The 26113-nt window shown below is 44.8% G+C and overlaps 1 long non-coding RNA gene across 1 annotated transcript; it reads right to left on the bottom strand.

Moving 5' to 3' along the window:
• Positions 1 to 19190: 19190 nt before the first annotated feature.
• On the bottom strand, positions 19191 to 24722 carry LOC121062957. The gene is made up of 3 exons (XR_005815757.1): positions 24208 to 24722; positions 22726 to 22731; positions 19191 to 19368 (listed from the first exon to the last, which is right to left on the bottom strand). It is a non-coding gene; the product is annotated as an uncharacterized LOC121062957 (long non-coding RNA).
• Between the last annotated feature and the right edge of the window lie 1391 nt (positions 24723 to 26113).

Raw genomic sequence — 26113 nt, forward strand, 5'->3', positions numbered from 1 at the left:
CCCCCAGATGTCCTGCCCCAAACCTCCTGCTTTCACTGCTACTGATAGTCTGTGCTCAACCATCACCTCTTTATAGAGAAAGACTGTGTAAGAGAGGGTCACCCAACCCAACCAGTGGTGTGCCTCTACTCATAGCCCTTCGACAGACAGGGTCATACCACAAAAGGGAGGCATTGTATAGAATAAAATAATTAATAATAATGGTATAGCATTTTGACAAACATGTAGATGTACATACTTGATACAAACATATATACATATGTGTGTCTGTGTATATATATATATATACACATATATATGCACAGCCAAGCTGCCTGTCTAGTCTCAGTCCCTTCCAGATCAATTTATTTTCTTACTGATTATAAGCTCTTGAGTCAGGACCATGGTTTCTGATTTATTCTCCAACACCATTCTCCCATGTACTAACTGGACTTTCATTTGTCTGCACAGAGTCCGTGACAACAAGTGGTGAAGTATTTCATGAAAATGGCTGTTTCTTACCCAAATAGTGGAGAAGCACCTTTCCCATCTGTCTCAAGTACACACCCACCATGGGCACACCAGCAGGAGGTCAGTACCCTGCAGTCGCAGCTGCGATTGCTCTGTAACAAGGCTTGGAGATGGCTCAGGTCTCTCAAGCCTCTGGCTTTAACCAGTGGGTGAACCCAGTACTGAGGGGCTCAGTTACATTTCCTTTGGTTCATTAGCAGCTTCTAGTAACTATAAAAATCAGTGAAAACAGCCCTGGGCATGAGTCTGGGCTGGTGCAGTTCAGGATGGGATGTCTGTATCTGCTTTTTTTGGTATCTATGATTTTGTGATACCTAATGTGGCCTTGAAAAGAGCTGTTCTTTTCAAAAAGTGAGAATTCAGAGTATTTTCTGTTGGTGTCTAGTTTCTCTTGAAGGGCTTCCCAGGTGGTTGAAGAACATCCGTACCCAGGAATACTGTAGAAGACAACACCAGTTTATCCCACGTTCTCATCCCTCGTCTCTCCCCATCCTGTCATCTTCCCACCCTTATCATGCTCCAGCCTCCCGCTTCCCTCCCTGCTTTGGGGAGCCATGGGCCAAAGTCTGCTCTCCTCACCTTGTTGCCCCTTTTCTAGGACAACATCATCTTGGGCCAGCTTGGGCCCCTGAACAAGCAGGTCCAAGACTGGCCAGACTCAAGAGGCTGCGTGAAGAGTGGGAGCATTTGTTAAACTTGATTCCTTTGGTCCTGGAATTTTAAGACAGTTTTTGAAGTGATGATGAAGGATTATGCTGTGCGCTTCAGCAGCATTAAAAAAATGTCCCTCTTTTTAAAATCTCATTCAAATTGTCCCACTTTGGCAGCTCGGTGGTGTATTTGATTTGTGATTTGGAGGGCTTCACTGACAGTGACATTTTCATTTATCTGAGTACATGATTGTGCTGGCACAATCCATGGGTGGTAGCACTGTCTTCAATATTAAATGTGGCTACTTGAAGTAATTCATTTGCAAGAAGGAAGTATAGGCCTAACATATGAAAAGTGTCCATCCAGCAATAACATAGCATCTATGATTAAATGCTTACAAGCTTTTTGTGCTGTAATCTCAGCTGGAGCCTTGCAGTTCGGGGTAACTGCTCTCAAGGAGCAAAGTATTTATAACACTGTTACTCCACAGAGGTCCCAGGTCTTCCCAGTCACGGGGAACACACAAAGGGATGGCAAAATTTCCAGTGACATGCTAAGGAGAGAGGTAGCTCACATGCTGATGCCTTTCACGCCTCAGCTAATGCAGTCATGCAGCCATGCCCATGATTACCTTTGGTTAACCTTCAACATTGCCCCTGCAGTACCTCCCTGCTCTGCTCCTACCGAATCGTTACACCCAAAGTCACAGCAGGAAGTATGGCTCTGCAGGTCCCGCAGTCAACGAGATTGTGAGGGTTGCCCTTTTGTCTTCGAACAGTCATTATTTTCCAATAACAGAACTGCTATCAGTGTAGCAACTAACCCCAGTGATGTAGCCGAAGTCTCACACACAAGGAGGAGCGCCCCAGGGCACTGGGGCTGTGTCGCGGCGATGCCACAGCAGCATGGGGATGTCCTGCCAATGGGATCCTTCCCTGGAAGGGGATCACCTTTGTGGTCCTTGCCCTGAATCCTGGTGCCATGCACATGCTGCTGCCCCCTGAGCATTGCTGATGAAGTTGTCATGAATGAACTGTGCAAAGCATTGTAAATGAACAAACATTAAAGTATTGCTTAGCCCAAAATAATTGCTGGCCCCATCCAGAATAACCCAGACAACAAACCCTGTGAAATCTGGGACATACTTCCCTGCAGAAATTAGCCTCAGTTCCCTTAAAGGGAAGAGATCCTTCTTGGAGCCTTTCAAGTGTGGGTATGTGTTTGATACAGAAATTAACGCAATGTTGGAGAAACCTCAAAGGTAACAACCCTGATGCAACTTTCAGGAAAGGTAAAAGCTCCCTAAACTGAAGGTCTCTAGCAAGATTAATGCCCTGATCCAGATCTTAGCGCCCTGATCTGGGCTTGGGGAGGAGGCGGGGATCCCATAGCTATGAAAAGGAACAGAATGAGTAAACATTTCCTTTCTCTGAATCTGATAACTCGGTCGAGGCAGTTATGTGTTGCTATCAGTTGCACAGCTGTTACTTAAACACTGCAATGGAAATGTTAGCAGAGTCTACTCTAGCAATTAGCCCTCCAGAGAACAAATCAACAACAACAAACAAAACACAAAAGCAGCTGGGACCCTGATTTTTACATATTACAGGCACCAGTGGTACAAACTTTTACAGCTAGCCAGATAAGGTGGCCAAGGCCTTGCTAACGGGTGAAGCCTGAACAAGATTTACAGTGGTCAGGCAACGATAGAATTGCTATTGTATAGACAGCTCCTGGTCTTCAAGCACAGAAGCTGGGGTTTTCACAGCCTGAGCCCAAATGATCAGGGGAGAGCACGGGGTTGACTACCTACAAGATGGCATTTGACCTTCAGATATCACAACATATAATAAAACTCAACTGCTCAGTAAGAGAGGTTGTAGGAAAGGCTTTTGAGTTTCCAAAGCAGTGAGGGGGATGTTTGCATCTCCCTTTCCTGTTTAGCTGGTAGATCAACAATCTAGCAGGCATGCTGGACACAGTTTGAAGAGTATTAGGCAAGTTACAGGAAAGAAACAGTTTTAGGCCAGTGCAGTCTTATTTTTTCTTGCCATCAAATCTGGAGGATTTTTGGACTGCTTCTGTCAAAGCTGATGATTCCTGTCACATTTGTAGGGCAGCAGGGAAAAGGAGTTGTAGCTTGCAACCTGCCACCCCATTTTCACAGGGAGACTGGAGTTTCTCTCGATTACCTGAAGTCCTTCCTCACATGCCCAGCCTCCCCTACACCAACAACACCTACAGTAACTTGGCTTCCTGCCTGTTCTCCTGAGAGCTTTGAATCCAAAGGAGACTCATGGGAGGGATCCTGAGTGAGGGCAGAGCAGACCTCCCTTCTCTTCCCCGCGCCAGAAGAAACTGACGCTACGCAAGGAGCCTCAGCAGGCAGTACCACTGGTGATCAGCACTTGGAGCAAGAATATGGGCAGATCAAGGCTCAGATCCGGGTATAACCCCCCCCCAAAACCAAAACAGGGAGACACCACCTGCCTAAACAGTGTGACCAGAACAACAGGAAAGAGCAACTGCAGGTGCAGCCCCCCTGTCGTGTCGGAAGGGGACAGCCCTGCTCCGCCCTGCTCCCCCAACAGCTGCACATCCCCGTGCCTGCCCTGAGCTGTCCCTGTCGCCACCCCAAAAGCTGCAGAGTCGGTGAGAACGCCCCGTTGGTGGGATTCAGCGTGATGCTGCAGCATGACACGTCCTCCCTTTCACCGAGCACAGATTTAAACAGTCGCCCACTTAATGCAATAAACACAGTGATGTTCTCTTCGTTGCACATCGCTGAGTGTGCCACAAAGCCTCACACACGCCAGCTCTGCGCAGCACGCAGGCTTGCAGGCCGAACGTCACTGTGTGGCAGCTAGTAGGTAAAACAAACACAACTAGAGCCTGCATTTACTGTTTTATTTATTTTTTATTACGCATAATAAATCTTTCATACTAATGAAAAGGATCCCTAAGGTGATACTTTACAGATCTGAAGGAAAACAGAGTATTTGTGAACATGCCAGATTGCAGACTTCAGGACACTGCCAGACCCATATAATGCTATACTTTTGGAAGAGCCAATCAGACTAGCATGGATTTCGGCATAAATCTTGGTCTGGCTCCACTGCTTTGACTTTGGATTGTAACTCCAGCTGTTCCATACCAGCTGGGCCCTGGGAGCATTGCATATTAATTAAATGCACAAGGAAATTATGCAATCAGAACAAACCTGCTCCTTTTGCACTTCAGTTCAATGTCATCAGAACAAGAGGACAGCAAGAAATAATTTACTGTGTGACTCCTACATTGATTTAGCAGCTGGTTTGACCTATTCTAGCAGAGTGCTGCTTTATGCACCCTTTTCTTTATAAAAAGCCTTTTCAAAGAAAATCAAGTTATCTCCAGCTTGACACCTGGCAGAAAAGCATCTGCTCGCTCTAAGCCCTCATTCATGAAGCTCCACTTCTGTGGAAGGCAGCAGGGTGGAGGGTGTTCACCTCGGAGCAGGATCAAGTGCTCACGGGTGGTTAAGTTGGATGAAAACTGAGCTACCCCAATAGTTTCAGAATCCAGTTTAAAAGTGCATCTTCAGACTCATTTTTCCAAAGGCTATACAGCTCTGCTGTCTCACAAACACTCTTAGTCTTAATAAAAAGACAAAATTGCAAATCACTACAATAACCAAGTAGAGTCATTCCCCTGTAACGTTTGCTCAAAGAAAAAAAATATACAAAAACGTAGCATAAACATACGTGCAGCACAGTTATGGAACATTCATTTCTCATATTTTCCTAAGAAAAAAATGCATCTCCAGTCTGACTGTTGCTTCATCTCAAAAGTTCCTGCCTTCTTTAAGTCTCAAATGCTCCTGAGCTGTATCTGTCTCTCCGTAGATAATATTTAAATAAATATAGAAAGCTTTTTTTTAAAAAATAAATAAATAAATAAATAACACAACAGCATTTCCATTTGTGTAGGACTCAAATGGACTTCCACCTCTAAATTAGCAGATAAAAGCAAAGTACAATTCTAGCATAACCTTTAGGAAAAAAAAAAAAAGAAAAAAAAAAAAAGGTGCAAGGAATTCTATTTAGAGCCACTCAAAGGACCACCTGAAAGCAATTACAGCCAATTCTTCAGGTTAGTAAACAGAACATGCTGGAGCAGGCAGTGAGTGCAGGGGGTTGCCATGTATGTTTAGATACTAATTCCTTGATGTTTCTGTTTTGGCATGCGATGCACTGGTGACAGTACTCCACACAGCAGCGTGTGGGATTAGGAGAGTGTTTGCATACATGTGCAATGAGCACTGTCAAGAACTTCCCCACAGAAGAAGCGATCCTCATTCTGAAAAATGAGATGTTCTTTCAAAATCAGGTCAACCCATTTCTTTTGTTCTTGCAACTGCAGAAACAGGTATATCAGGAAAGGACACTTAAAAAAAAAAAGGAAACAAAAAAACAGAAAAGAAGCATTCTACATTCAGATAAATTTATACTTCTGCCATAAAACCTTTACTAGCAAACGGGATTTTCAACAGAGAACTTTGCCAAGGATCCCCACAACACAGTGTCGCCATTACACATTTTTACAGGACATTGGTCTATTTTACAATCTTATAACTATTTTCTTTGGAGATTTTTTTCACACGTTCAACTTCCAGGGACAACTTTTGCACACAAGCACAGTAAAACAAGTCTGTAAGGGACTTTACTCTGAAAGCTGGTTTTTCTAGCCCTCTACAGAATATTTGTCAGTCAAACAAAAAAGAAAGACTTGCTATTGAAAATCCTCCCACAAACATTTTGACATCTAAATCAAGTGTTTTGAGCCTGCCTGGGAGCTAATTTGATTAATGTGCTGCTTGCTAGTTCACTTGGATGACAGTGTAGACACCAGCTGAAGGACTGCAGCCTTGACAGTGTCACCAAAATAAAGGGCTGTGAGTGAAAGCATGGTATTAGGTAATGAGCAATCCACGGCAGAATCCAACAGACCATAGAAAGCTTGACCCAAAGAAGCTGCCTCGCTTTAAAGAAATGAAAATACAAATGCTGCTTCCAAATCAAAGTCCACAATCTCTTTCCTCATTTACCCAGTTAAAAGAACAATCAGGTGTGTGGTCGGTAGTAACATTATACGCCATGTATAAGGCCTCATTTTCAAACAAGCTCCAGGTTATAGGACTATAAATACAAGGTTGCATATAAGCCATCAGTTCCTCACACCGTAGCCTGTTGCCAGGCTGTCTGTGGCAATCTGCTTCTGAAACACTGATGTTTGACTGTACACGAGCAGCAAGCTTCATTCTCTGTAAGCTCTGGGGTTGGAGGGTGCACACTGGAAGGGGTCACGTATTCACATGCAGTGCAGAGTTTCATTTTCTGTAAGACAATGGAGTTGAGCTGGCTCGGCTGGGGCATCTCCTTCAGCCAGAGTCCATAGTGAAGAGCTGGATGTCGTGAGGGTTCCAGTACAGGGCCACGGCGGAGTTGTAAGCCAGAGACCAAACATAGGGAATGAAGAACTCCTCAGGCTGCTCCTCCTCCACGTACTTAAACTTGAGCTCAGGGAACTTCTGCAACAAGAAACAAAAGGCCGCTGAGGGGAGGCTCGCGTGTCTGTTTGCAAACATGCGGCCCACATACACGCTGAAGAAAGAGGCCTGGTGAAAAAAAAAATGGAAGGAACTGAAACATTAGACCCAAAGGAAAATATTTACCATGAGGGATAAAGAGATCATTTATAATTTCTTCTTTGAACTGCATGCTACACTGGCATGTTGTACTCAGCCCTTTTACTGTTGGTCACACTGTTAACAAAGACTAAACGTGTGAAGCCTCTTGCACGTGTACAGGCCTGCTTACTCCAGTATTCCCTGAAAAGCATTAATATTAAATTAAAATTAAATTTTAAGTTTTTATTTTTTAATGATTTTTTTTAATGAAAAGCATTAATATTAATTGTAACCAGCCCCTTAGCAGAAGAATCCTTTGGAAAGACCCTAAGAATAACCAGTTTGCGGTGTGTTGTGAGTAACAGCATTAGGGCACGCTGACTTCTTCCCTCTAATTCTCCAAGATTTTCTATATGCCGAGGTTTGAGGACAGGAACACCTCCTCCACAGGGAGCACAGTGGGAAGCACGGTCAGGCTCCATGCATGGGTTCTGGCATCCTGGGTGCCCTTTCCAGTTTTGCTACAAGTTCCTCGTCTCTGTGTCTTGGCTTTCCGGTTGCTGAGGAGCACACAGAGTGACTCTAATGGCATTACTGTGCAATTAGGGGACAAAGTCCTGCAAGCTCTTCAACTGCAACGTGCTACGCATCTCTTCCACCTCAGCCCTGAAGGCCGTCATCACAGTACCTGTGTACATAGGCATTATTTATTGCCCATCCACGGAGGTACCTCCCTCTCCTGGACAACACAGGCTAGACAAAGTCATTTCCACAAAAGCCCTGTTTTTCAGTACCAGCTTTAAGCAAAGGACATCCAGAATTAACATGTGTTGGATGCGCCAGCCCAGCCTGTCCCAACTGGAGAGAGATGCTGCACCCTCAGCTTTCCCATTTTCTCCCATTTCTTCCCTCCCAAAGGCACACATAACACAGAGGTGGTTCAATGCAAAGCCACTGTGTTCACCCTTGGTATGTGCGTGCTTTGGGGAAAAGTGGAGCCTATTTTTGTGTTGTGTTATACAATCATTTTATCTATTTGTAAATGTTGCCTGTGTCAAGAGCTTGGCACAGTCTCAGATTAAAGCCGCATTACAACGATCACTGGGGTAAGATAAAACATGACTCTTTATTATTTATAAGGCTGTGGCTAAGACTAAGAATAAACGCTATGGGGTGACATGATCAGAACTAGTACAGCAATGGCTAAGAATCCTCTTTGCCCATTAATAATGAAGGGATGCCCTATCATCTTTCTCGAGTGTACTGTTTCCTCATGCTAGGGCACAGGACTCTTCTGGCTGGAATGGTCTCCTTTGAAGGAGCACTTCTTGGCCACTTGCCTGTCAGGGTTATTTATCTAACCTTTACACACCCAGGCTTTTTGTGTTCTTGGGAGTCACAAAACATGGAAACTATTCCACTCTTTCCTTGCGTCGCTGCTGTTATTAGAGCAGTTTGGTGCAAATACCAAGCACGCGGTTATGCCAAGCCACAAAGCTGCCACCTGCATCATGCTTTATGAGGAAGGCGTCTCCATAGGCAGCTTTTTCAGCTTCACTCAACCACAGACTTGGGTGACAATGTGTCATTGTACTGATGAGGACATCAGTGTCACCTTGCAGCGTGCTCCAGTGTTCTGGAGCTGCTGTGGTCTGGCCCTGCCAGGCTAACACTGGCACCCAGCTACACAGGGCCCATTTTGGGCATTGGTGTGGCTGTTATTGTATTTGCTGCCTTCAGAACAGGGGGCAGCTCATCCTTATAAGAGGCAGAGGGGGAAGAAGGGCGGTATGGTTTCCATCACTAGTATCTCTGTTTAAGGACCTGAAGCTGTTACAGGACAAGGTTGTTAAAGACACTTCTGTCTCTAAAAGTTCAAAGCCCAGAACTTCAAAGGTACATCAGCAAGTTTCATATCCTGTGTCAGACATGAAGCTTGTGGTAGAGAAACTCTCCTTTTGTGTCCCTACAACCTCTGTTGCCAAGTTTGTTTTGACCAGCCTGTTTATCCTTCCACATCATTTTGTTCCCTCACTTTTAGGTGTTCCTCCACTCATAGTCATACCCAATGCTTAATTTCCTGTCTCCTGGTCTACTCCCTTCCCCAACCCCATTCCTATACCGTTATGGCCTCTCTTTAGCATATCTTTCTATGTTGCAGTTGCCCACATTTTCTTTTTTCCTCATCAGCCTTGTGAGATCCTCTGTTCCATTCCCAGTCCTCAAGCCTGACTTCCCTATGACATCCCTCCTCTCAGGATGCCACAACTCTTTTGACAGGTTAAGCCTCACTCCAAACAAACCTCATGTAGATTTAAAAAAAACCAACCTGATATTCTACTCTGCTTATCCTCAACGTAATCTTCCCCACTTCCCTCCTAAATGCTTCCTGACTTGTGGTCAGTGTAGACAGGAACAGCATTACATCAGCAGAATGAATGGTTAAACCTCATGATTAAACCATTGTAACATTTCCTACCATAGAAAAGCCCTTACATAGCTGTCATTCTTTACCCCAAAGGTGGCTGCATGCCAGTACTGCAGTGTGTAGCAGTCCTTCTGTGAGGGAAGGGGAAAAAAGTGATTAAAGATGCTAATTTGACTTGAATTAAACACAGATAACTTTTCTCACTTTTAAGGCCATAGATTATAGCTACTGTTTTTGCAGGTACTCAGGGTACCAGTCTGGGATCATTCTGGACTGTCATGCAGCTTAACTAATGTCTTTAGCTTTAAAGCACAAAGTTAAATCATTGTATTAAAAATTCCAATAGCTGCATCTGAGATGCTCAGCTCTTACTATACCATCAGCTCTCTGCTGGAAAGACAGCATAAAATAAACCAGATAGCATTCACATTTTCAGGCAAGAACAGTCGTCCATTGATTTTATTATTAAGTCTTTCTTCAGACTGATCAATGTTGCCATCTACTGTGATCGTACCGTAGTAATTTAATAATCAATTTCAGATTAAAGACTCACTGAAATCAGCCTGGACACTCTCACACTCACCATATGCCTTGAATAGTCTGTAGTTTTATCTTGGGAATGCAGACAAGGATAATGAGATTTTTAAGGAGAGAGAGAATATTTTCTGTCAGTGACTATGTGCATTGCCGTTACATACACACAATTTCATATATATATTTAGAAAAAGAAGGTAAGTAATGGCAGAAATGTTCAGTTTTTTGACAGCCCACCTGAACAGTGCACCCAGGATAGCTCAATACATTGCAAAAAAAGACATGGAGAATTTGCCTTCCAGGTTGGTAACTCAAACCCAACTTCTTTACATGACTGCAATGATCCCTGGCTGCATGGTGGCCATGTTTCCACATTCATTAAGAATGAGAAATCCTAGAGGTCCAGCACAGAGAGAACTTCTGTATCAGCATCAGTCTTGCAAGGTTTGGCAGTCATCCATTTTTTAAGATTAAAAAAATACCCTACCAATACCATTTCATTTAGAATTACTAGGGTGTTCACTGAAAACAAAAATTGTTAATATTCAAAATCATCACATTTAAGTCACTTCAAAATGTTTCTGACTTAGCAGACTGACTTTAAAACAACTTATAACAGCAAGGACTAAATACCACATAAAAAGTTTGACCAACACTATAAAGCTTTAAGATTTTGACAGATGGTAGTTTAAGGAATGTTTAACTACAGCTCTGTGCCATTTATGTCTCCTGCATTTACTGCCTCAAAATGAGTGAGCCTTTGCCATGTGCTGCAGACATACAGGAGATGACACCAATGAATGTTTTAGGAGAGCTGTAAAACAACAAGGTCACAGGAGTCTCAGAGCACTCCTGGAAACACTGCAGACAGCACTGGTGAGGCTTTTATCATCAAGTATGGCTGCTAACAAAATTCCCAAAGCTGCAACGCAGAAAACCATTTTCTTCTGCTTTGCTGTTATTGTGTCCAACTTAATTCTAGAAAGGCATTTGCTCCCTACCTGGTGACACCTAAATGAACCTGATTTGTAGCACTTCCTGAAAAGAGGCACCACTCTAGGGCATCTTAAATGGTAGTCCTAATAATAGGGGAAAAGTCTTGGCATGTGATAAATCGCCTTCCTGTTTTTCCTTCACAGCCCTGTTCACTCAGCTGGATATGAACCATGGTGCTGAAAGATGCACACATTCTTCATCACCTCTGTGCTTTGCTGTTTAAGTTTTTGAACTCATTGCCCTGACATAAACGGGTCCAGTGGAGGCATTACCTGCATTTCTGTTCAGTCATTACCAGAGGAGAGAGCCCCGGCCAGTTTAAAACAAACCAACCTGAGACATTACTTCAAACTTCAGAGCTGGAGGTAACACTAGGATTTGAGCTGCACAATTTAAATATAGACAACACTTATCAGCTCTGGGGAATCAACTTACCACAGCACCCTATCTTGTTTTCTTCTGCCAGACAAAGCAGAAGTCAGATTTAGTGGTTGGGACAGGGGTATAAACTAGGCAGACCAAGAACTTTGCAGACGGTCTGCACTGTCAATCATACGATTCAATGAAAAACCACAGGAAGTCCGATGAACAGATGCAGAACTGAACTGCAATAACTCCGCCACCACAAAAGTTCAACATCTTTTTTGCAGTTAACAATTAGGAAGATAGCATCACAGCCAGCCAACAGCACCTGGCATGGCTCCAGGCAACTCAGTGGCATTTGAGCTAGAAGACTTGAGCCATACATTTAAAAAAAAATAAATCCCCTTCCCTTCACAAATTAACCATCCGAGCTGCTGTTGGGCTGCAGTGTCACATCAGTGGGTGATCTCCAGTCAGATAACATAAGCTGGAGCTGCTTTAGGAGAGAGAGTGAATCTCTTTCTTTGCTTTTTGGTGATCTAGATATTTCACTGAATGAAAAGCAGAGCAAATAAAAGAAGAGGGGCAGCTACTGTGGAAAAGAAAAAAATCAAAGAGTTGGATTAACATAAAACTGGAGAATCCTCTTTTCCTCAAGTGCTTGGTTAGAAACACTTGTTTCTGGAACAGCAATTCAATGTGAGTCAGTATTTTCAAAAACATGTGAATGGTTTAGGAGAAAAATACCATTTTCAAAGGAGTCTTACACATCTGAGAGTCAAATTGACATTAACTTTCAATGAATCTGAAACTTCAAAGTCTTTCTGAAAGACATTTTCATTTGCGTGCATTTGAAAATCTTACCATGAACCTTGTTTGGTAACCTAATGACATGCTGGCAAATTATGTTTCACATTGCTTCAGCTAAATATAGTAGCATTGCCTGGGGAACATCTACAGGATTGGACCTTATTAGCAATATACACAAACTGGAAAAAAAAATGAAAAAAAAAAAAACACAACCAAACAACAACAACAAACCAAACACGCAAACAAAAAAAACACCTCAGATTCAGCACCATACCAGGTTTTCATTAGAGATGCCAAGCAACGTTAAGTTTTACAACCTGCCTTGAACCAAAAGTACCAAACTGTAAGGAGTTTGGGCAGAGGAGGAACATTTGTATTTGTCTGCAAAATGCACAAATGTAGTGGGTTTACGCGGCAAGGTTTTGGTAGCAGGGGGTCATGGGGGGGGGGCTTCTGTGAGCAGAATCTAGAAGCTGCCCCATGTTAGGTAAGGGCCCCACTGCTGACCAGAGCTGAGCCAATAAGCGATGTTGTTTGTGCCTCTGTGAGAGCATATTTAAGACAGGGAAAAAAAAAAAACTGCTACGGAACAGCAGCTGGGAGAGTGAGAGGAGTGAGAAACAGCCTTGCAGGTGCCAAGGTCAGTAAAGAAGGAGGGGGAGAGGTGCTCCAGGCACCAGAGCAGAAATCCCCTGCGGCCTGTGGTGAAGACCATGGTGAAGCAGGCTGTCCCCCTGCAGCCCATGTGTGGTGGTTTTACTCAGGTGGGCAGCTGAGTTCCACCATGGCTGCTCTCTCACTCCCCCCTCCTCAAAGAGGAAGGGGGAGAAAATACGACACAAAAAGCTCGAGGTTTGAGATCAGAATGATTTAATTAAAGGGAAAGTGAAAGTGAATGGGGAAAAAAAAAACAAAAAAACAAAACAAACAAACAAAAAAAAAAGAACAAGGCCGTACGGAAGCACAGAGAGAAAGGGGAAAAAAAAGTTATTCTCTACTTCCCATCAACGAGTGATGTTCGGCCACGTCCTGGGAAGCAGGGCCTCAAAACGTGTAGCGGTTGTTCAGGAGGACAGCCCCCTCCCCCACGAGAGCCCCCCTTTTTATTGCTGAGTGTGACATCAGGTGTTATGGAATATCCCTTTGGTCGGTTTAGGTCAGCTGCCCTGGTGATGTCCCCTCCCCATCACTTGCCCACCCCCAGCCTGCTGGCTCTTGGGGGCTTGGAGGGAGTCCTGATGCTGTGCCAGCACTATGCAGCAATAGACACAACACTGGAGTGATACCAGTGCTGTTCCAGCTACGAGTGCAGAGCACAGCACTGTGTGGGCTGCTGCAGGGAAAGGTGACTCCATCCTAGACAGACTCAACACACCGTGGAGTACCACAGCAAGGTTCCACGCTGCAGCCCATGGAGGAGACCATGGTGGAGCAGGTGGACCTGCACTAATGGAGGCTGCGGCCTGTGGAGGACCCCTGCCGGAGCAGATTCTGGGCCAGACCCGTGGAGAGGAGCCCGTGGAGAGGAGTCCACGCAGGAGCAGGTGACCTGGCAGGAGCTGCCGCCCGTGGGGAACCCAGGTTGGAGCAGTTTGCTCCTGATGGATGGACCCTGTGGTACGGACCCATATCTGCAGCAGTTCTTGAAGAGCTGCTGCCTGTGGGAAGCCCACGCCGGATCAGTTTGGGAAGGACTGCATCCCGTGGGAGGGACCTCACTTTGGAGCAGGGGACGAGAGTGACCGAGAAGGAGCGGTAGAGACAAAGTGCTATAGACTGACCATAACCCCCATTCCCCCGTTCCCCTGTGCCGCTCGGGGGGAGGAGGTGGAAGAGGGTGGATGGAGGGAAGGCATTATTGATTTCCTTCCTTTGTTTCTCACTTCTCTAGCTTGTTAGTAATAGGCAATAAATATTACTATCTCCCTACTCTGAGCCTATTTTGCCCGTCACGATAATTGTTGAGTGATCTTCCCGTCCTTATCTCAACCCTTGAGCCCTTTGCATTTTATTTTCTCCCATTTCCCTTTGAGGAGGAGGAGTGAGAGAGCGGTTGTGGTGGAACTTGGCTGCCCACCTGAGTAAAGCCACCACAGCAGCACACCACTTTAAAATCCTGTCCCCAGAATCCCAATCTGTGTTAAATTAATGGCCAAAGAAAAACAATTCAACAGTCATGCCTGGCCCTCTGTTCCTGGTACAGATACAAACATACATATGTAAATATTTGTATATTTCTTTTTTATATAAGTATTTAAGTGCTTTGACAGCACAATTTATTGAATAACATTTTCCAGTACTTGTTCTAAGATACTGATAGTGACTTGCAGAAAATGGACTCCACAATCAGTAAGATTGTAAAGTAGGTATGTTTATTCCGCGCTGGGCAGCACGGGGGGGGTAGTCCCGCCAAAGTCGTGCGCGCCTGACGCGGCAACTTGCCTTGGTTATATGCAGTAAAGAGTTACATATGCATGAAGTTTCACAATACGCCTATACACATTCATAACCTGTCCCCGCTTCGTATTAAAATTAGTTCCAAGGAGTCATTTCCATAAACTCCTCCCATCTGCGCTTGCGCAGTGTATTCTGGTGGTGGTCGTCGGGGGTCGTGGGGATGAAGATTGATGACGCTTCCTCGTCACCGCTAGCTGACCTCTTGTCTTTGCACAGACTCAGTTGCTCCTTGGCTCTTGTCCATCCGCAGGACCAGTTTCTACCAGTTTCTTAAGACAGGCTCACTCTCTTATTAGGAGACTGACCTCGGTAAGGGGCCCAAGGCTTCCTGCTTTAGTTAATTTGCACAATGCACCATAGTTAGCAAAGACACTAAGTAGCATCCTAGTTTAATGCCATCAGCGCTCTATCTCTACTTGATAAGATTCTCCTAACTCCCTCTCTCAGTCCCCCCTTTTCTAAAAAGTTAGTAAATTCTTTCACTATTTCTACTGTCAATATAGTGTTTCTCTATCTAACACTCTTTCAAAATATCTGTTAGACTCCAGTTTCCGTCTGAGTTGGTTCTTTTTTCACTCGCTGTAGGAGTTTCCCGTACTCTTAAAACACCATAAGGTACATCGGATCACTACACAAAGAACCATGAACAAAACCACGACCACGATTATTGTGATAAACAACTGTTTCAGCCAGGTTAGGTTTGGCAACCAGGAAGTTAATTTTTCTACCAAGTCTGTAAATCCCCAGGATGTATCATCCTGAGCTACTGCATGCAAAATTTTATTCTTTTCCCAAATCTTCTCCAGGTCAGTCTCAATCTGTTCTTGTTGACATATACACAGCAAGTTTGGTTTATGACTGTACACAATCCTCCCTCCTTGGCTAAAAGTATATCTAATCCCATCCTATTCTGAAGCACTACTTTGTGTAGGGAGGAAATTTCTTCTGAAAGAGCATCGGCTGTGGCATTTTCACTAATTTCTAATGTGGCTGAGATATTTACGACAGCTTTTTCTAATTCACTTATTCCCAGGGATGGAATCAACCACCTTACAAAACTATGGAATCCCGTGGGTCTCATCATGAGGGAGTTATTTGAAACAGTACGTGTTTGTCTCCATTAGGTCCGGACTGTTCCCGGAGGTGGTTCAGTGAATATACCCCCTCGAGGGCTAAGATAGCCCCCAATACAATGACCCTTCCAATTTAAGGATAAGCTTTTTCTAGCATGATCATCTCCACATAGCCAATAGAATCCTTTTTGTAGCTTGCAGATTTGCGTGAGAAAATTGAGGCCGTGAGATCCTGAGTTCGTTGACACCTACACCATAATCTCTAATTTTAGTAAGATTAAAAGTTCCTACATATTCTGCCATACTACAGTTGTCAGGTTCCTGGGCTAAATAACTAAGCGGACCTGTACCTATGCATGGGGTTTTATCGTTTAAGCATCTGGTGTATATGTTAACATTTTCGCGTGGGAGTAGTTCAAATCTCTCCCCTAGATGTTCATGATGCCAAATGGACATGTTCCATTTCTTGGGTGCGCAAAGGTCAATGTCCAATTCATACTGGGTATGCCCCATACGGGGAATTCTAGGTTGCCTCTAGGCTGCACTGTGCACACCCAACAGTCAGAAAGGTTGAAACTATCACTCACTGCCTGGGTGAGTTTCACATAGGTATTGTGCACCCACTGTTCAGTTTCCTTGACCAATGATACCATTAAGACCGTGAGAAATGTAACCTTCCAGGTCGCACCTGAGTAACCTTCCATGGGGCCTTGGGTGCCTTTTTCACTCTGTTGTGATGGATCCAGGCATTCTGCTCCTTGATTCTGATCGCTGTGACCTGGAACGGTCCTTCCCACTGAGGTTCCAAGGTCTTCTCTGCAAGAGACTTGACATATACATAATCTCTAGGTTGTATATTGTGCACTGGTCCATCTAACCCTCTACCCGGAGTCCCACTCACATGCTTTCCAATTTCATTGAGCTGTTTACCTAAGGCCACCATATAGGAGGTCATAATTTCATCCCCAGCTTGCATGGATATCCCTCTTTGTATTCCATAGGGTTGTCCATACAAGATTTCAAAGGAGCTTAGCCCTTCCTTTGCCCTTGGTATACGCAAAAGGGCTAAAGGAAGAGACTGAGGCCAGACCAAATTTGCATCTTGTCCCAGTTTCACAATTTGCTGTTTGATTAAGTGGTTCATTTTTCTACTTGGCCACTCGACTGAGGGCGATATGGAGTATGAAGTTGCCAGTCTATACCCAAATGGTGGCTAATTTCTTGTACCACTCTTGAGATAAAGTGTGGTCCCCTGTCAGAGGATATAGCTTCTGGAACTCCAAAACGTGGTATTATTTCTTGTATCTTAATTACCTCCTGAGCCTTGGCTGTTCTAGTCGGGAATGCTTCTGGCCATCCTGAAAAGGTGTCAGTTAATACTGATAAATACTGATACCCCCCTTTTCTTGGGAGTTCAAAAAAAAAAAATTGTTGCTGTTTGGAGCTTGATTACTTTTATACCTGTCTAACAATGGTATACAAATTAGGCCCTATCCATTTTCTATTTAAAAACTCTTATACTACTTCAGCTCTCCAGCATGCTTTATTATGTTCTCCAATTACCATTCAATTTAATATGGTATCACAATTCTCCCATCGGTTATTTACGTTAAACCTGCAGGTAACATTTTCCATTTACATCTTAGAATATTCTACTTCATTTTCTAAAGCTTTTGTTAATTCCTGGTTTTCTGTTCCTGGTACTGGTACTGGTGCCAAAATTTGAATCTCAGATGCCCGTTCTGCCACCCCTTTGGCTCCTGCATCAGCCAATCTATTTCCCTTTTCAATATCAGTATCCCCTAGTTGATGTCCTTTAATGTCAACTTTAGTAGGCAGGTATACTGCTTGGAGTAATTTCATTATCTCTTCTGCATGTTTAATTGAGGAAGATAAAAGTCCTCTCTCTCCTTCCAAATTGCCCTGTGTGCATGCACCACACCAAAGGCATATTTCAAATCTGTCCAAACGTTTGCCAGCTCAAAAGCTCTTAGCAAGGTGATGATTTCCACCTTTGGGGCTGATGTTTGTTACCGCATATCCTGTGAGGCGAAGTCCCTGGCGGACGAAGCTGCTGCCATCTATATACCAATCCTCCGCATCTTCTAGGGGTGTATCCTTTAGGTCTGGTCAGCTGGAGTATACGGTGTCCATGGTCTTGATGCAATCATGAATGGGTAATCTGGAAACTCCGTTACTAAGGAAAGAGGCTGGGTTCACAGTATTAGTGCCGAAAAAAAATTAGTAAACTAATAGTCCATTATACACATTCCTTTTCTTCTTCGTATTGCAACAGTGTCCCCTTTTCCCGAAGGGGACTTTCAAGCTTCAAGATCACAGGCTAGTTGTTTCCCGAATATGGTGGGGCTATTCTTGAACCCCTGTGGTAACACTGTCCACGTACGCTGAGTTTTCCGTCCTCTATTAGGATTTTCCCATTCAAAGGCAAAGAGTTTCTGGCTTTCAGTTGCCATGGGCAGGCAGAAAAAGGCATCCTTTAAATCTAGTACCATGAACCAAACTTGACTGTTTTTCTCAGTTTGTAATTCCAATCATTTTTCCCAATTTAAATTTCAAGCACTGCAAAAAAAAAACGCCTTTTCCTGTTGGCCAGTTGCTCCTATTACATTTACAGACTAATTAACACAGAGAAAGAAGCTCCCGTAACCAACAAAAAATTCAAGCCTCTGTCTTCGTTTCCTAGCTTTATTTCAACTAGTGGACCTGCTAGGCTAGATGCCCCAGGTCCCCGTCATTCCTGACTGTTGTAAGTTTGTCCTGCGGCCTAAGACAATTTCTTTCTGATATCAGGGGCCGATTGCCCTAGAAAGAGGCTAGCCAATTGCCTCTGTTTGTTTTCTGAAGCCAGGTCCAAATTTTTGTCTGTTTGTTTTAGTTTTTTTTTTTCTTCATTGCATTTCAAAGTTGGTCCAAAAGTTCAAAAATTCCATAGGGGTTTCTTTTGGACCTTGTTGGAACAGATTCTCAATTCCCAGTTTAACCAGACTTTGGTATTTACATAATTTCCGGGGTGATCAGGGTCTCGGTGGGGGGCGTCGGTCAGGGGAATGCAATCGTTGACAGTTCCCTGAGCGGTCCCATTGGCAATCTGAGCTCACACATGAACTCAGGTTGCTTTAAGAGTTAGCTGCTTTTCTGTTTCCATGACAACTCTCTCGGACCCATCACGGTCCCTCTGCCCCAGAGGGCTCACACCCGCGATTTTGAGATCTCAGCCTCGGGTTGAGGCGGAACTATTAACATTCCTACATGCTCTCTCCCTGCTCATTCAACTTCAAACAGCTCTGTTAAATACTACATGCCACACAACCTTTAACGCCTTCAACAACCCTTTTAACACTTCCTTTATCTTTCTCCAGCCTGTACTTTTCTAATGCCAACACCAAAGGCTCAGTCAGGGGCCAACTTAATCCCATACCTTTTCCCTCCACGATGCTGAAACAACATATCAGTATACAACATTTCATCCTATTTTCCTTCTCTCCTCAAAAACAACATTAATTGCAAGATAGTGTTATAGTCGATTGATCCATAAAGTGGCCATTTAGTTCATATAGTGGCCACCGTTGACTGCAATACTTAGTGGAAGTCCTCTTGCTTTCTGTGCCCCCATTTCTAATAATATCCTTCCAATGTTCCAATATGCACCCAAGGAGGCTTTTTTTTTAGGACGTCTTTGTTTTGGATTTTACCCATTTCCTTGATTTCCCATTCCCTTTTATTTATTTATATTAGTTACTGTCCCTTGTTTCAATTTCCGTGCAAACCTTTTTGTTGCAGGTTTTTACTACCTTTTCCTAATCTTCTTCCCAAATGTCCCAGTTCTCTGGGATTAAACTCTTCTTTCCACATACAGACTGTTATAAATTAGTAGCTATATCGGGGGTTGTTACATCTACAGTGCACTGCCTCTATTCCATAATCCTTCCAACAATCATAACAGGGGAACTCGGTTAAATCCTTCCCACAGGATGGGCAATCTTTCCGATTCTCCTTGGTATATATCATCATCAGCGCTGCCCTTTTGGCTTCCTGATCAGCTAGGTTGTTTCCCCTAACTAATGGGTTCAGTCCCTTTTGGTGTCCTCTCAAATGTACTACTGCTATTCCTATTGGCCCTCTCAAAGCCTGCAAAATTTCAGTGATCAATTCCTGATGAATCAATCCCTTACCTTGAGAGTTTATTAGGCCCCTCTCTTCCCAAATTTTTCCAAAAGTATGCACTACCCCAAAAGCATACTTGGAATCAGTGTATATGGTTCCAATTTTACCTTTTAACATTTGTAAGGCCCTTAATACTGCATATAGTTTGCATGCTTGGGCCGACCAACTGGGACTCAGAGGTCCTGACTCTATAACAAAGAAGTTTTCTCCATTGATAATGGCATATCCTGACCTCCTTTTTCCCTCGACCACCCTCGACGAACCATCCACAAACAGCTTCTCCCCTTCGGCTAGTTCCTCCTCCTCTAGGTCTGGCCTAATTTTTGTCTGTTCTTCTATATTACGCAAGCAGTCGTGGGATATGTCTCCTTTTGGTTCCCCATATAAGAATTGCGCCGGGTTTTGTAGAGCTGTCGTTTCAAGCTCCAATTTAGGTGAGGAGATTAAGATGCCTTCATATTTCAGGAGCCGCGCATCAGTTATCCATTTGTCAGCCTTTTGCTGCAGGATCCCCCTTATATTGTGAGGTGACAATACGCTTAATTCACCCCCAAAGGTGATTTTATGCGCTTCTTCCACCAAGAGCGCAGCAGCGACCACTGCCTGGAGACAGGTGGGCCATCCCCTACTCACGGGGTCCAAAAGTTTAGAAAGATATCCCACGGGTTTCTTTTTTCCTGCCCAATCTTGAGTTAAGACCCCGAACGCTGTCCCCTCCTCTGTGTTAATAAATAGATAAAAGGGTCTCTTCACATCGGGTAAATTTAACACGGGAGCATTCACTAAATCCATTTTTAAGTCTATTAGGCTTTGCTCATTGCTTTGGCTCCATTTCATTAATCCTTCCCCAACCAGTTTCTGATACAAAAACTTCACCTTACTACTATAATTTTCAATCCATTGCCGACAATATCCTAACAATCCCAGAAGCTGCCTAACTTGTCTTTTGCTTTTTGGCGCTTGTAGTGACAAAATCCCATTTACCCGTTCGGCGTCTAGTTTCTTAGTGCCCTTACTTAGCCAATGTCCTAAATATTTCACCTCTTCCTCCGTAAATTGTAATTTTGACTTTGCTACTTTTAGTCCCTTTAAGCTCAAGAAGTTTAGTAGCTTGATACTTTCTGTCCTGACTGCCTCCTGACTCTCTCCTGCTAACAACAAATCATCCACATATTGGACTAAGGTTACTTCAGGATTCGGTTCATAGTTCTCTAATACTTGTTCTAATGCCTGACCAAATAGGTTCGGTGATTCTGTGAATCCTTGGGGAAGCACGGTCCATCTTAATTGTTGTTTCCGATGGGTTGCAGGGTCTTCCCACTCGAAGGCGAAATAATCCCTGCATTCCCTTTTTAAAGGACATGCCCAAAACGCATCTTTTAAGTCTATGACACTATACCATTTCTGCGCTGGGGACAGCTGGCTTAGCAAGGTATGTGGGTTAGCTACTACAGGAAATCTGGGTATTGTTCTTTTGTTGACCTCCCTCAAGTCTTGGACTAGCCGATAAGAGCCATCAGGTTTCTTGATAGGTAATATAGGAGTGTTATGAGGTGACATGCAAGGCTCCAGTAATCCCTGTTGTAGTAATCTCTTAATTACTGGGTGCAGCCCCTCCCTGCCTTCTTGAGACATTGGGTATTGTTTTACCCTGATGGGAATCTCAGGATTCCTGATAGAGACTTCAAAGGGACTAATATTTAAGCGGCCTACTGATTCGGGAGAATACCACACCTCGGGATTTATTTTTGCCTCATCCTCTACCGTGAGGGTGTATAATTTAACTTCAATCCCTTTATTCTTCACCTCCAAATTAATTTTTAGCTTAATCATTAGGTCTCTTCCCAACAGGTTATATTCAGCTTCTGGTACTAATAAAAAGGATCCTGTGCAACTTTGGGCTGGGGTCTCTATTTCCACCCCTTTTATTACTGAGACCCTAAAGGGCTCTCCTTTGGCTCCTATCACCTGTAATTTCTCCGAGGAAGGTTGACATCCCCGGGGTACCATTTGAACAGTCGATCTTTCTGCCCCAGAGTCCACAAGGAACTCCACTTCTTGATGCTGGGGACCTAACTTCAATTTTATCAAGGGCTCCGTTATACCAGAAGTCCCCAGCAGATGGAGCCCCTGACTCCCCTAATCTTCTTTAAACATTCGCTCATCTTGTAAGCGTTTTCTGCAGTCCTTTTTCATGTGTCCCTTCTTTTGGCAATAAAAACATTCTACCCGTCTTAGATCCCTCTGATCACTCTGGCTCCTCGGAGGTCTTTTTCGTGGTAGCGGAACACCCATTGGGCGAAGGGGGAGCCCTTTTTGTCCTTCCCGGACCGCTGCCACTAGAATCCTGGCCTGCCTTTTCTGAGTCTCTTCTTCTCTTCGCACATATACCTTCTGAGCTTCTCTCAGCAGTTCATCCATCCCTCTATCCTGCCAATCCTCTAACTTTTCTAATTTCCGCCTGATATCCCCCCATGATTTTGCCACAAATTGCGTTTTTAACAAGGCCTGTCCCACCGGTGTACCAGGGTCCAGTCCCGAATAAAGCTGGAGGTTCTTCCTTAATCTCTCCAGCCATTCTGTGGGAGTTTCATCCTTCTTCTGATGTTCACTAAAGGCCTTATTTATATTTTGTCCTCTAGGGACTGACTCCCTTATACCTTGTACAATAATAGTCCTTAAATCCTGCATATGACCCCTATCTTGTTCATTTTGGTTATTCCAGTTAGGCCTCTGTAGGGGCCATTTAAGATCTCCCGCAGGACCCTGCTGGTGTTGCTGGTCCCAAATTCGCATTCCAGCCCTCCGAATCATGTTCCTCTCTTCTGCAGTGAATAATATACCTAAAATGGCCTGGAGTTCTTCCCAGGTGTAAACATTAGGCCCCAAGAACTGGTCTACTCGCTCAGAGACTCCAAGAGGATCTTCTAAGAGATTTCCCATTTCCTTCTTGAATTCTCTGACGTCTCCCATATTTAGGGGGATGGAGACGTATCCCATGCTGGGTTGGGGCCCTCCCATTGCAACCTCTCTTAGGGGATATAGTCTACCCCCATCTTCTCGATTTCTAGTTTGGCTCCAAGTTACCCGTCTAGTCCTCCGAGGGGTGTCTGTGGTCAAATCGGGATCAATATGGTAATTTGGAGCCGTGGGGGGGGTTGGAGGTGGAGAAGGAGATAGATAAGGGGGGGGTGAAAGTGGGACTTCCTCCTCATTTCGTTCATTCCTTCTCCTCCCCCCTTTTTCTCTTAATGGGTATAAGTTGGCTCGGGTCTCAGATCCTATCCATAAGGATGCATACTCACTCTCCTCTAGGCTGAAAGGCTCCTTCGAATTCACATAAATGTTTAGAGCCTGACAGATCCAATCCTCAAGGGATCCAAATACTGGCCAATATAAGGGGTCTCTCCTAATTTGCTTCCCACCCCAGACTTCCATACAATAATGTATCATCTTAACTTTATCCTTACCCCGCCTAGAGGGGTAATCGTTCTAATTTTTAATCATTAACCCTAATGGGCTTTCCGGTGGTATCGGGGGCAACCTAGCCTTGGGTTCCGACCCACCCATGGGACCAGAAGACTTGCTCTTCTTCTGTCCCATCTTCCAGAGTGCCTTCACACACATACACAGTCTTCACCTCCCGTTCGTGGCCCAGTCCCTTGTGGGAGGTGGGAACCGCACTACCAGGGAGTCCGCACTCACTTCGTCCTCGATTGGACGTCTCACACAGGCACACTCTGGGCTTCCCAACCCCAACCGAACGGATAACCGGCCTATACTTACTCACTCCCGAGTCTTCGTTCGGAGCTTCGTGCACAAAGATTAAGGGGTTACCGGTTGTTTATTTACTTATCGCTGGAACTTTAGGTTCGTCGGTAGGGGTGCGTTGGCTTGGGGACCTCCAGACAGGGACCGCAAAATCAGCGGGGCGCGCCTCCCCTGGGAGGGATCCAGCCAAGCTACCACTATCCGAGTCACGGCACCAATTTGTTATAAATTAGTTTTGGTAGAAATCATTCCCAACACATCGTGGGTAGGGTAGATCGAATTTTAATTTATTCGAGCAATTCAGCAAGCAGTGATAAATAAAACAGCGCTGGGCGGCTGGGGAGTCTCCTGCTCCGCCAACGGCACACACCTAAGCCCACCAGAGTCTTGATTTATAGCCTAGTAGTTCTGGGTTTAGTAGCACATCCTGGTGTCTTCTACGACTGCGCGGCCTGTTGCTAGGGGGTCTTCATCAGTCCTCTGGTGGTCGTGGGGATGAAGATCGTCGTCGGGATGAAGATCGTCGTCTTCCTCTGTGTTGGGGTCATGTCTTTACTGCGGTATGTGTGTTCCCATGCAAGGAGGAATGCCATTTTGCCCTTATTTGGAGCTGGTTTCTATTGCAATTGTTAACAGGAAGTTCCCATACTTGTTTTTTTCCTTCAACAAGATATTGGGGGTATAAGCAGTCAACCGTTGAAACCCCCCTATCAGCAACATTTAATGAACAAACAAGGCTTTACCCATTACACAGACTTTACTATTTCAGATTATTAATGAGCCCCGTTCCAATCATAAATCCGCAGGACTTCGGGAAAACACCTGAAGCACTCAGCCTTCCATCTTCTGGACAAACAATAACACCTTTTCCACAAAATTTACATTTCAACAGGACCGAATTTCAAGCCGAATGCTAATTTTTCTCATGCACTTTGTTAGTAAGCCCACACAAAACAAGGAATCACTCCTGCGTATCCGTCAAGATGGGGGTTTAAAAGGTATTGAGGCCTAAATAAATTCGCTCTCCCCCTTCTTACCAAATTCCCAGGGCTCAGGCCCGAACCACCAAAGAAGTGACTCTCCATTCTACTGCTTTGATAATCAGTCAGCCCCCCCGCCCCCCATACTTGGGAAACTGACCAAACACCACTGCAGATATACCAAAACTTTTAAACTGTTACTTAGATAATGCTCCCACCTTCCTCCTTGTCACACTCAAAACATTTAAGAACAAAATAGGATTACAAGATGCACCGCCGGGCCCGTATATTGGGCACCACTGGGTGCCCAATCAACACTGGGATCCCAATCAACACTGGGATAAAACAGCACTCCTTTTCGGTCTGTCATGCGCTTCATTTGTCTCCAGCCGCTCCCCTTGCGGAGAATACCGAACCGCGGATCCGAACTCCGCACTCGCTTTGCAGCGATGCTGCGTCTCACTTACTCACACAGCACAATCACGCAATCACACAGAGAGGCCCCTTGCACTTCTCGTTCATACCACAAGAATATATCACTTAAAACAATAACCAAACTTGTTTGTATCGTCTCCAGCCGTGTTCCTCGTGGAGTAATTCACTTCACAACAATACTTTGTCTCAAACACATACACAAATGCTTTCAACATGAGATATCCAGACATCCGCAAATAAGACATACAATTATTAACACTCCAATTAATATCCCTCCAGCAGCGGCAAATATTACCCAGATAACCTTGTCACAATTTTGGGAGGCCCGCTTACCCTTCTCCTGCTTCTTATACAGTCATTAGCAGGTCCGTCCTGGCTCCCAAAACTGGGATGCAGCGGTAACCTCGGATTTGCTCGATCTACTCCCAAGATTGCTAGCGGCCGCTCTATCGGTAAGCAAATCCCCCTTGACTATCAGCCACCAAATCTCCCTTGACCGCTCTATCGGTCAGCCTGTAGGGTACCCTCCTCCCTTACGGGGACTATGCTGCACGCCAGATGTCTCTGCGCGATTTACCAGCTGCCCCGGCCATGCGTACGACTTACAGGCCCTTCCTGTACTGTAAAACATACCGTTTGTCCGCAGCTTCAGGAGGTCCTTGTCTGCTCCCGCGGTGAGCGGCTGAGAGTGGAGGCTTCTCCGAGGAAAATACTCGGGGTGCACCTGGGGGCATCCGCTCCGCAGTCGATCCCGCAGCTGAGCAGAGCGCCTCCTGCCTGGCTCGCCAAACGGACTTGCGGAAAACGGACTCCACAAACAGTAAGATTGTAAAGTAGGTATGTTTATTCAGCGCTGGGCAGCACGGGGGGGGTAGTCCCGCCAAAGTCGTGCGCGCCTGACGCGGCAACTTGCCTTGGTTATATGCAGTAAAGAGTTACATATGCATGAAGTTTCACAATACGCCTATACACATTCATAACCTGTCCCCGCTTCGTATTAAAATTAGTTCCAAGGAGTCATTTCCATAAACTCCTCCCATCTGCGCTTGCGCAGTGTATTCTGGTGGTGGTCGTCGGGGGTCGTGGGGATGAAGATTGATGACGCTTCCTCGTCACCGCTAGCTGACCTCTTGTCTTTGCACAGACTCAGTTGCTCCTTGGCTCTTGTCCATCCGCAGGACCAGTTTCTACCAGTTTCTTAAGACAGGCTCACTCTCTTATTAGGAGACTGACCTCGGTAAGGGGCCCAAGG

This window comes from Cygnus olor, assembly GCF_009769625.2.
Source record: "Cygnus olor isolate bCygOlo1 chromosome W unlocalized genomic scaffold, bCygOlo1.pri.v2 SUPER_W4, whole genome shotgun sequence".
NCBI classification, from domain to species: domain Eukaryota; kingdom Metazoa; phylum Chordata; class Aves; order Anseriformes; family Anatidae; genus Cygnus; species Cygnus olor.